The sequence below is a fragment of the Coffea arabica genome, chromosome 4e (assembly GCF_036785885.1).
Source record: "Coffea arabica cultivar ET-39 chromosome 4e, Coffea Arabica ET-39 HiFi, whole genome shotgun sequence".
Classification (NCBI taxonomy): domain Eukaryota; kingdom Viridiplantae; phylum Streptophyta; class Magnoliopsida; order Gentianales; family Rubiaceae; genus Coffea; species Coffea arabica.
The window spans coordinates 48,085,588-48,096,635 of NC_092317.1; positions in this window are offsets into that span (position 1 = coordinate 48,085,588).

Consider the following 11,048-nt stretch of genomic DNA (forward strand, 5'->3'; position numbering starts at 1 on the left):
CATTTTTGTAAGTTAATCTATCTTAATTTAGGAGAAGGGGGAGCCAATGGGAGTTGAATCTGTGACGATCCCACCTCCCCCTAAGGCGAACCAAAGGGTTCGGCAGACCACCTGCCCAACTCTCAGCAGGACTCGATACAATTTAATTCAAACTTAAGGATAACAACTGAATAATAAAAGTCGAAACGAAGAAAAGTCGCTTCCTTAAATAAATATTCAAATCTTACAACACAAGTTCTCAAAAGTACATCACTTTCCCCAAAATTTTCAATCACTCGAAGTTGTCTAATCGAATACAATCCAAAATACTAAGCAAAAGTAGTCAAACCGGCTCTCCAAAATTCTTTCCATTCCGAGCTCCTGTTAAGGAAAATAAAGCTAATGGGATGAGCTAACGCTCAGTGAGGCCAAGAAAACATGCAAACACATAGTTCAAGTAACAAACACTTGTACGAGAAATAAAACTATAACATTCAAGTAATTCCCGATTAACAATTAAACGCACTTGAGTAAGATACAGGAGCTCTCAGGAGCTAATTTCCAATTATTTTGCCCAAATTCGATCCAATACCTCCACGTGATGATATTTCGTCAATCGGGTAGGTATTTAATTCTGTAGAACTTCACTTACTCTATTTATGATTCTGAGTCGACATGAGAGGTACCTCTCACCCGAATCGGTGTGGTACATGCTACCGCTCAGAGAAATAAGTGGTTGATGAGACATCGTTTCAATCGACTTATACTTTGATTATGGTTCTGAATCGACATGAGAGGTACCTCCTACCCGAATTGATATGGTACATGCTATCGCTCAGGGAATCGATTATACGTTTATGGTTCTGAGTCGACTTGAGAGGTACCTTCCACCCGAATCGGTGTGGTACATACTATCGCTCAATGGTCGATGAGACATCGCTCCAATCGACTTATACTTTGATTATGGTTCTGAGTCGACATGAGAGGTACCTCCCACCCAAATTGGTGTGATACATACTATCGCTCAGGGAACCGATTACAATTATTTATGATACTCAGTCGACATGAGAGGTACCTCCCACCCGAATCGGTATGGTACATGCTTTCGCTCAGAGAATCGATTATTTGTTTAGGGTTTTGAATCGACATGAGAGATACCTCCCACCCAAATTGGTGTGGTATATGCTATCACTCAGGGAACCGATTATAGCACTGAGACGATATGAGAGGCACCTCCCACCCAAATTAGTGTGATACATGCATCGGCTCAAGGTTTACGAGTTAAACATGTTTATGAACAATTACCGATCATGTGTATTCATGTAACAAGTATCGCATAATGAAAAGAAAGAGAGGACGAGGGCGTCCCTACGAGTATACACATAAGTCGAGGAGGTTCACTCTACTCGACATCACAACACAAATATGATCTGCAATAAAAACACTTCACTTAATTCACATAACAATTCACTTCATACAATTCGAATATTAATTCACATAGCACAATTCAATTATAATATCACTTAAAAGAGAACGAGCGCGATAAAGTACATACTCATCTCGACAAGTTTACGTATCATGTATAATATTTGTACAATTCACATTTCAATCACATAAGCATTTAACATGCACTTGACACTCACCAATCAAAGTAAGGGAGTAAGTGCTCAAACAAGCATTTAGGCGTCCGCTTCGAGATGCTCTTGAAGGTCCCCTTGAGCACCTGAGCAAATAGTAATTGACTATCACACACTATCGCTTATAAACCCCTTGTTAACAAGGAAGATTGTACACTTGTACAATACTAAGAAAATGTCATGAAAGAGAGTCTTAATTACTCATAAATCGAGACTCAAAAGTGGTGTTTAAAAACACAAAGAAAACTGATTTTCTTCAGGAAATCAAGTTTAAAACGGTCAATCAATATCAAAGGATAGGGCAGAGTTTCCAAAAAATCATTTCCCAACAAGTTGGAAATTTTCAATTTTGTGCGTCAAATTTAGAAAAATCAGAATTTGCACTCAGTAGGTCCAAAATTGGAAAACATTATACTGTTGGAATCTTGGTTCAGAATACTAAAAGTTCTTAGAAGACACTTTTCTAAGATTCTAAACGGAAGACATTCAAATTTCAGTTCAAAATGGCTGACTTGAGCATACAAGACAGTTTCGGTCATATTTTTCGGCAAACTTTGAATATTCGGCAAAATTCACAGAAAGTACACTAGCCTCTGAAATTCATAACACAACAAAAGTTCCAAACATGATAAACGGAACTAAATTCAGAGTCTTGAGTATCAAGATATAGCAGTTCAAAGTCGGTAAATTTCTACTACTAAATAGTGAATTTTTCAGATTTAAAAGTAAATTTTGGGACATCATTTGGGTATCAAAATCGTCTTAGAATAACACTAAACTTGGTACAATTCAACTTCCATATGAGAACTACTCCTCTATCAAATTTTACGTAAAAACTCGTACGGGAATGTAGTTAACAAAACTACCAAAATTTAGGAAATTCTTAAAGCAAATCTATCTTTTTGTTTTCTTTTCCTTTTTCAAACACTTTGCACCATGAAATCAGTCTCATTTTGATTTATTTGTGAAATCAAGGTCCAAGAAACATTTCATAAGCAATTGATAGTGGTTTGACATCAAAATTTTGAAATAAAACATCTCACAAACAACTAAACCAGTCGGCCAGCAAAAGGAAGGGTTTTCCAGCTTTGCCGCAGTTTGGAAATTGAACCATATTTCACTCAATACAACTTGGAATTGAGAATGGTTGCTGGAGTTTGAAACTAGAATCATAAGGCTACATTTCATCAGAACAAATCATTTTCAAAATCAATTCATAAGTGAGAGAAAATAGAGCCACAAAATGCAGCTTCTACCTTTCTCTCGGATACACCATCAGAACAGGATAGCAACTTTGCCGAATCACTACGGCTCACTCATTTCGAACTAGAAAGTGCATTTTATACCTTGGAAAGTTACAAATGTCTAGTTTCAAATGCCACAAACGGCACTCAATTTTGATTTTTGTACAAAGACTTATGTTTGATCAAACTGGTACTGTTCAGACTGCCTGAACAAGTTTTCCAGGTTTCTTCAATTTTCGAAATCTCAAATTTTGCTCAACCAATTCAAATGATTTTGGGTAGAAACTTTCTACACACCATATACAACATACATACATCAGTTTTACAATCATTTGAGCATCAAAATTTCGAAATATAAGCAAGGCAATAACAGGACAAATTCGGCCAGCATTCCTGCGCAATTTTCTTTTGGTCTTTCCTTCATTTCTCACCATAATCTTTTCATCTACACACATAACAATCATATTCAAGCAATTACACCTCAAGGCAGCTACCTAGAGATCACCACAAGACCGTTAGCCTAACATTTAAAGTAAGAAATTAAACACCTCAAGTCCGCTAGCCTAATCCATGCTTAGGGTTCAAACCCTTGCAAATAAAGCTCCAATCTTTGAAGAAAATGGAAAGGTTCAAGGTTGATGAAGACTACCTCTTAGCTTTGGAAGAAACCAGAAATTTTGGACCAAAATTCTCCCAAGAAAACCCACAAGATGAAGCCTTTCTCCAAACTAAAGTTACTCTCCAAGTGGTATGTGAGTTGAGTGAAGATTTAGAGGTGAAATGGTACAAGATTGGATGGAGTTTTCTTTCCTTCTTCTTCCTTGGGGCTGCTGGCCGAAAAGTGGAGAGAGATGAGAGAGGTTTGTATGCTAAAACTTGGGGAGAAAGAATGGAATAGTAGCCATAAGTGTTGGCCAAAAAGTCAACTCTTAATAGTGTCACGCGCGGGTATCGTACCATCGTTTTCTCTTTTGTTTGTTACACTTATGCACTAAACCTCCAATGAAATTCTATTAATACTATAATTATTCACTCTTATTAGTCTAAAATAAATTTTTAAAATCTCCAGTTAACCGTTCAGGCTTGATTTACGCGAACTTCCAATTCGCGCACGATAAAGCAAAATTTAAGGGTAATTCACGCCACTAAAATATAATTAACTAACTCTATGGCAGATAACTTATAAAATGACTAAATTAAGAATGAAAACCTGAGTCCTCAAATCTCCAAGATCATTGCACTCTCGGATCGAATATTGCCTCGAAAAACATGTATTTGCTATTTCTCGCTAAACGAGCCGTAGAAAAATTAAATTCATGAACGGAACGTTTTAAAAATATAAAAGAGATATTTTTGCATACAAATGAGTTTTAAAATGAATGAAATAAATTATTCGGAGTAAATGGGTGAATAAATAATTAATTAAGCCATTAAAATAATATAAAAGTAAGAAAATAAAATCTGGGTCCTCACAGAATCAACATCAGAGAAGCCACTGAAGGCAGCCACATATAGTGATAAATTGGTAGGAGGCAAGTATTAAACCCTTGACATTCTACACCACCAGCCCTTTGGGCTTGTGGCAAAAAAAAAAAGAAAATCCTAGACTTCACTTGAGTCGGATATCCTTTTGTTTTCTTCTTTCCTATTCCTTTTATATATGACTTGCTGTAACCGTCACCAATATGTAACTGCTGCTGATTAATTAGTGGTTGAAACCGTCTCTTTTTCCTTCAATTTTTGACATCACATTGTTCTTTACTCTTGTTTCATGTTTCCTAAGATGACGGTTACATCCACTTTCCACTAAAACCTATAGCAATGTTGTCAAATTCGGATCGGATAGTGACTTGATTAAACTATTGAATTAGAGATCAACTGGTCGGATCGATCGGACTGTTCTAAAAAATTTGCTAGCATCAACTTTATATTATAATTATTTTATATTTTTATAAGTTTCAAAAATATTAAAATTAAGTTCTTGGCTATATTCAACCAACCATATAACATGTTCCAAAAATATTAGACTTGCAATCAAATATACACCTAAAATTTATATATAAAAATGTAAATGCACGGCTAAAATATGTCAATTTTCCAAAACTACTTGAAAAACTAAATGAAGACAAATTAATGCAAGTTAGGATCACTAATGCTAAATTAATAAAATGATAGAAATGAAAACTTCTTGATTAAAGATCATTTAGGGAAACGAGTGATTTTCGTGTTAATACTAAGTGGGTGGCAGCTTCTTATTTCTATTAATAAGTGAAAATTTTACAATTTAGGTAATTCAAATTATGTTCAGAAAAAACAAGAAAGAAAAGTTTGAGAACCAGGTCAACTTGTCGAACCAGGTCATTGGTTTAACTAGTTTTTTGAAGGTTTTGACTACATTTGGACCAAATCGGTTTTATGCTACAAATCATCTCAACAAAGAGGGTAGTTCATGGTTGGATCGGTCGACCGACTAATCCAATTCAGGTTTAACAACACTGACATATAGTGCATGAAATGCAACTACTCTTCTACTTTTAGTTTACCTTTAAGATGTCGTTGAAGTGTTAAATTTTTGAAAAAAAAAATAAAGTCAATAAGTGAAAGTATATAAATACAATTTTATGAGAGAGAATAATAATTGTTAGTATGTATATTTACATATTAGATTAGGTGTTATTTAAGTGTACTAAAAGTATCTACTGAATAACCGTTAAAAAAAAAACCTCTTTAATTTTATAAAATTTATAGTCTTCTTGGACTCACGAATTGGAGTGCTTGTGAAGTAAAATGTGAAAAGCTTGGATAAGATTGACTGAACTATATAGTCAAATTATCAGGAGCTTGGTCTTAATTCATAAATTCTCGCAAACAATTTTCTCATATCCTAACATTAACCTAATATAGATTCTTTAAAAGTCAATGGATAAATAAGTGAATTAATAATCATGCATACAGGTGTCAAAATGGATGATTTGGGCGGGTTTGGGTTGTGTAAAATGGGTAATGGGTATAAGTGAATCTGACAGGCGTCAAACCTGTGCAATAATAAATACCTGCTTAAATAAAATACAAATTCTGTATATAGCGGTAAGCAGGGTCGAATCCACAGGGACTGGAGATAATTTAATTTCTTCTCAAATTCCAGATATGGGGGGTTTGAAAATGATAGTAACTAAATTACTTGGAATAAATTAATTAAAATAAAATAACTACAACTCAAATAACTAATTATCACAATAAAAATAATAATGGACGAACTCTAGCCAAGAGACAACTTCAGAGATGGTTCACTTAATTCGATCACAGATGCAAGGATTATTCCAGTTACTATCTGATAAATTAGTTATAGTTGTCATACACGCGATAAACAACCAACTCTTCCTCAATTTGTCGATAGCCAAGGTACGACCGTTGACTATTTCTCTAATCAGGAAATAACCCTAAGTACGACCATAGAAGTTCAATTCCCTAATTGCATGAATAATTAGAAAAGCCTAATTCTAACCAATCAACACGCTACGAGGGTCTCTTTAAGTTAGCCTGTCTATCTCCCTGACACAAATCCAATCATGCCAGTTGCCACCAGTTTAGAATAATTAAACAATTACGGATTTAACTACCCTAATTGGCTTCAGGTTATTGAATTAATCTAGAATCCGGGCCCTGGATAATCGAATAATAAAACAACCATATGAACATAAAGCAGAAGATAGACAAATACCAGTGAATAATGGGAATAAATAAAAACTACTTCGATCTCACAAATTTAGTAGAACCAAATCCTCCGTTGTTCTTGACTAGACAAATTTAGCCACGCCTCATGAGAAAATCTTCAAGTAATTTAATTGAGGTCCAGGCCATCAAAGGAAAGAATAAAACTAAACTATGCTAAAAACTAAGCTAAAACTATTGATTGATAAGAGTTCTATGTATGTTTGTCTCATTTTTAAAGCCAACAATGACTAAAGCTTCTTATCCCTGTGGTCCCCTGCTGAAATTGAGAATCAACCCAAAAGTGGGACTCTATCGAATTCCTTGCTTTAGTTTCCTATTGCCCGTAGGACTCCAATCTCCTAATCAGCAAAGGAAATGCAATCTCTTTGTAGTACCATGTGGGCCCGATTGTTTGAAATCCTAATTATCTCCAAAAAGTCCCTCATTTTTGTAGTTTTCTGTTTCACTTCCTGAAATTGAGTCAAATACCAAATATAAGTAAATATTAATAATTAAAACAATATTTGGCAAGGATAAAGGGGAAAATTAACAATAAAATAACCAGCAATTAACACCCTATCAGAATCAACCCATTTATACCCATTTAATTAGATGGGTATAAATGGATAAATTAAAAAATGAATTGGGTAACCCAATTACCCATTTATTTTAATTTTTTATAATCTCATTTAAATTCATTTGTGCAAACTAAGTTATCAATTTATACCGCTCTTTGTACCCATCATTAGTTTTAAATATTTACTTATAATACTCAATAAGCCTAATTACCAATTTTTTTTCATTTATACTCTATGTCACAAAATTATATATTATTTAATAATTGAATAATAAGAATATAAAAATTTGAACTAAGTACTATAAAAGTTAATATAAAAACTTAATCCAAAAAAATTTTGAACCCCTAACATTTTTTCCATATATAATTTAAAATTGCATTTTAGAAAGATAAGAAAAGAGGCTAAAACTTATCATAAATTGGTAATGCTGAAAAATGAGCAAGTTAACAAACTAAGAGAAAATAAAATAAAATAATAAAATAAATAAATAATAATAATAATGAAACAAAAGTAGTTAACTTTCATGGTAAAATGAAAAATCTGAAAAAAAAATGGATGGGGGAAGAGAATTATAAATGGGTTAATTGGATTTGATGGGTTATCCAATAATATCAATTTATTAAATGGGTATTATTGGGTAACCCATTTATACCCATATACAAAAATTTAAGATACCCATACCCATCTATTCATTTTATGGGCAGGTATGGGTAAATTTAGTTAAGTGGGTTGGTTTGCCACCTATAATCATGCACATATTTTTCACCGATCACAAAAAAAAAAAAGGTCCCTTTCCCGCTACATAATTAAAGAGAGGTAATTACGGTAGCTTCCTCCTCTTGCTGCCATGGCAAGCTTGGCATTGGCAACTTTTTTTTTTTGAGGTTGACTTTGTGGGCCAATTTTATTCAAAGTTAAAGTAATTAATTATTTGGTTAGTGAACAAATCGAACCAATAAGTTTTACCAGTATTCATCGTTGGATCAAATCTATCATCAAAATGCATCTAACTCAAAACTAGTGTTTAAAAACATAACAACAAAAGGTATGTCGTTGATTGATACAAAATTCATCTCTATTTTTTAACGAAAAAATAATTACTAGAAAATATATCAAAAAAGCTGGAGACACTTTATCAATTAGAAATAGGGATCATTTTAGAAACCTCTCTTGAGATTTCTAACAATTTCATTGAACTCTCTTAAGATTTTAAAAATTACACCTACCTCCTTTGTCCACCTAAAATGATAATATTTGCTTTGCCATTTTAATAAAATTCCTTTATTGGGTATGCATATACAAGGAATGAAATTTATAATTATTTTTTCTTTTTCTCTTCTTTTTCTTCTTTTTTTATATTTAATGAGTAAAAATACAAAAATATAAACTATAAATATTGACCCTAGTTACTATTCTTACTAAATGTTGAATTGGTGACCTTTCATTTTTTGACAACTTTGAATCTGATCCAATCTTTTAGTTGATCTTCGTTTTTTGTGGTATTAAAAGGCAACAATAACTTAAAAAGATATTGTCCAAAACTACTACTAAAGAAATTGCAGTGGTAAGCTGTAGAAACTCTTGTAATCTCATATTTTGGAGATCCTGTATAGTATATGCAACTTTTAATTTAAGAGCTTACAATTTTAATTTAGGAGAATTTCATACTGCTAGAAAAGGCAATGAATTGCATAAAACATAACAACACTAAATCTCTAAACTATATCCTAAGTAAAATTGTTGCTCTAGTAGCACAAAAAAATAAATATGAAGAATAAAAATTAATTGAATAAGAAAAATACAAGTATAGAAGGTTTAGACACGAGTATCTTGCTTTGTTTAGAGTTATTCAAACCTTTGTTTGTAAATCAAGCCCGGCCGGTATAACAAATATCTCTAAATTGTTACCTCCAAAATATGAGAGCCTAATCAAACACTCATCATCCTTGAAAAGTATAAACTTATGTCAAATCCACTACGCATGTATTTGCATGAATATCTACGTGTTCCCTACTCTCATAACTATAGTCGAAGAAAATCAACTGCCAATCAATAATATTACGCCATCATTAATTAAGCATGGGGAAAAAAATGGATGCATGGTTTACATGTCTCCTTCAAGCTTTTTTTTTTTAATTAAAATTGAGTTGAAAGATGAACCAAACTAGAGGTGACAAAATAAATATATAGATCATAATTGATTTTATATCAATGGACCATAGATTAAATGGTCCAATCCGCTCAAATCCATATAATAAATGGTTATATGTGAATTGGATCCAAATGTCTAATTATTCATTTAAACTCCATTTAACTAACACACATCTAATTGCTTTAACTAACACGCAGCTTACATTGACACTACTAAGTTAATAGAATGTGTTTTGATAACTAAGAAGAATAAAAACAGAAAAAATGGACAAAGAAAATAAATAAAGCATGTAAAAAGTTGTAAAAGGCTGATTGAGAAGAAATCTTTGTCCGCGTGACTGGGAAGAATGTGAACGATGTCTTGGAAAAGTTTCAGCTCCTCCGCCACATTGGCTGCTGCTGAGTTGCTAAGTTGCTGCCTCTCATTACCGTCACTGTTATGGCAGCAATCAAGTTTATGTAAAGCACTTTTCTTTTCTTTTCTTTTTTTAAAAAAAAATTACTCATCCTCTCTTTGTTTCGTTTAAAACACTTTAATTCGACTTCAAAGTTTGAAACTGGAGACGAGGGCAGTCTTCTGAGATCTGGGTTTTTATGTCAAATTTTTTCTTTTATTTGTCAAGTTTTTTTTTTCTTAATCACTTACTGCGAGGTGGGAGATTCACTCAGCGTCATAATAAACATTTAGTACTACTGAAAAATGGTGGGTTTTCTCATTACCTTTTTAAATGGATTTAGATGGATTATGTGGATTATCCGTTAAAATTGTTGAGCCAATTGGTTTTTCTTGAATGTCCGTTAATATCAGAGGCGAAACCCTCTGATATGGGGTCAAATTTTAGTACAGTAAACCCTTTTTTTTGGCAGTACATTAAAACTTTTACAAAGCACATCTCCGTTTTAATGGTAAGTTAAGCATGCACTAAAAATAATAGATCTTCAAAACGTTCATAATTGTACCTTACAAGTACTCATCTTCTGAAAAATGTTGCAAAATCAATGCATTATCAATTTTGTTAAAACAACTTTTTCAATGTAAGTAATTGAAACTTTTAAATAATCTATGAACTACCATCAACTTGATTTTTACGAGTTTCTTTTAAGAATGGAAACTTTGAAGTTTGAAAGAACTAGTTTTTCCACTCCACTCAAGAAAGGTCATCCCTTGTTTTTAAAAACTTTAGAAGAATTTATTCTTGAAATAACTTTCATAAATAACTTGAAACAAATTCAAAATTCTTGTGATGGCAAAATTTATGAATTTTCAATTATTTAGGGTCAATATATATAGAAAAGAAAATTTGTTAAAATTTAGTGGGGTCAAATAAGATGCAATATTAAAATTTTCTAAATTTCCTAAGCCTAAAAGTTAACTTTTTCAAAGTTAAGTGGATCAATTGATTCCACTTACTTTCATGTGGCTCCACCACTGGTTAATATCCATCTAGATTTGTTTAATGATCCAAAACATTTAAGTGAGGTGGATATGTATGGTTAAATGGATATGAATTGAAGCTGCCACTTCTAAATCAAACTGGTTAATGCTTGAAGGGAGTTCGATTTGGTAAAGGCTTATTCGAATTTGGTTCGTCAACTAATCAATCTAAATTTGAATAGTATTTTATGTTCGATAATGCTCAAATTTGATAAAAATCTCATTCAAATTCAGTTCGGCAACTAAACAAGCTAATTTGAAAAAATTTTAAATTCGTTAAAATAATCAAACAATTTTAAACACTAAGGTG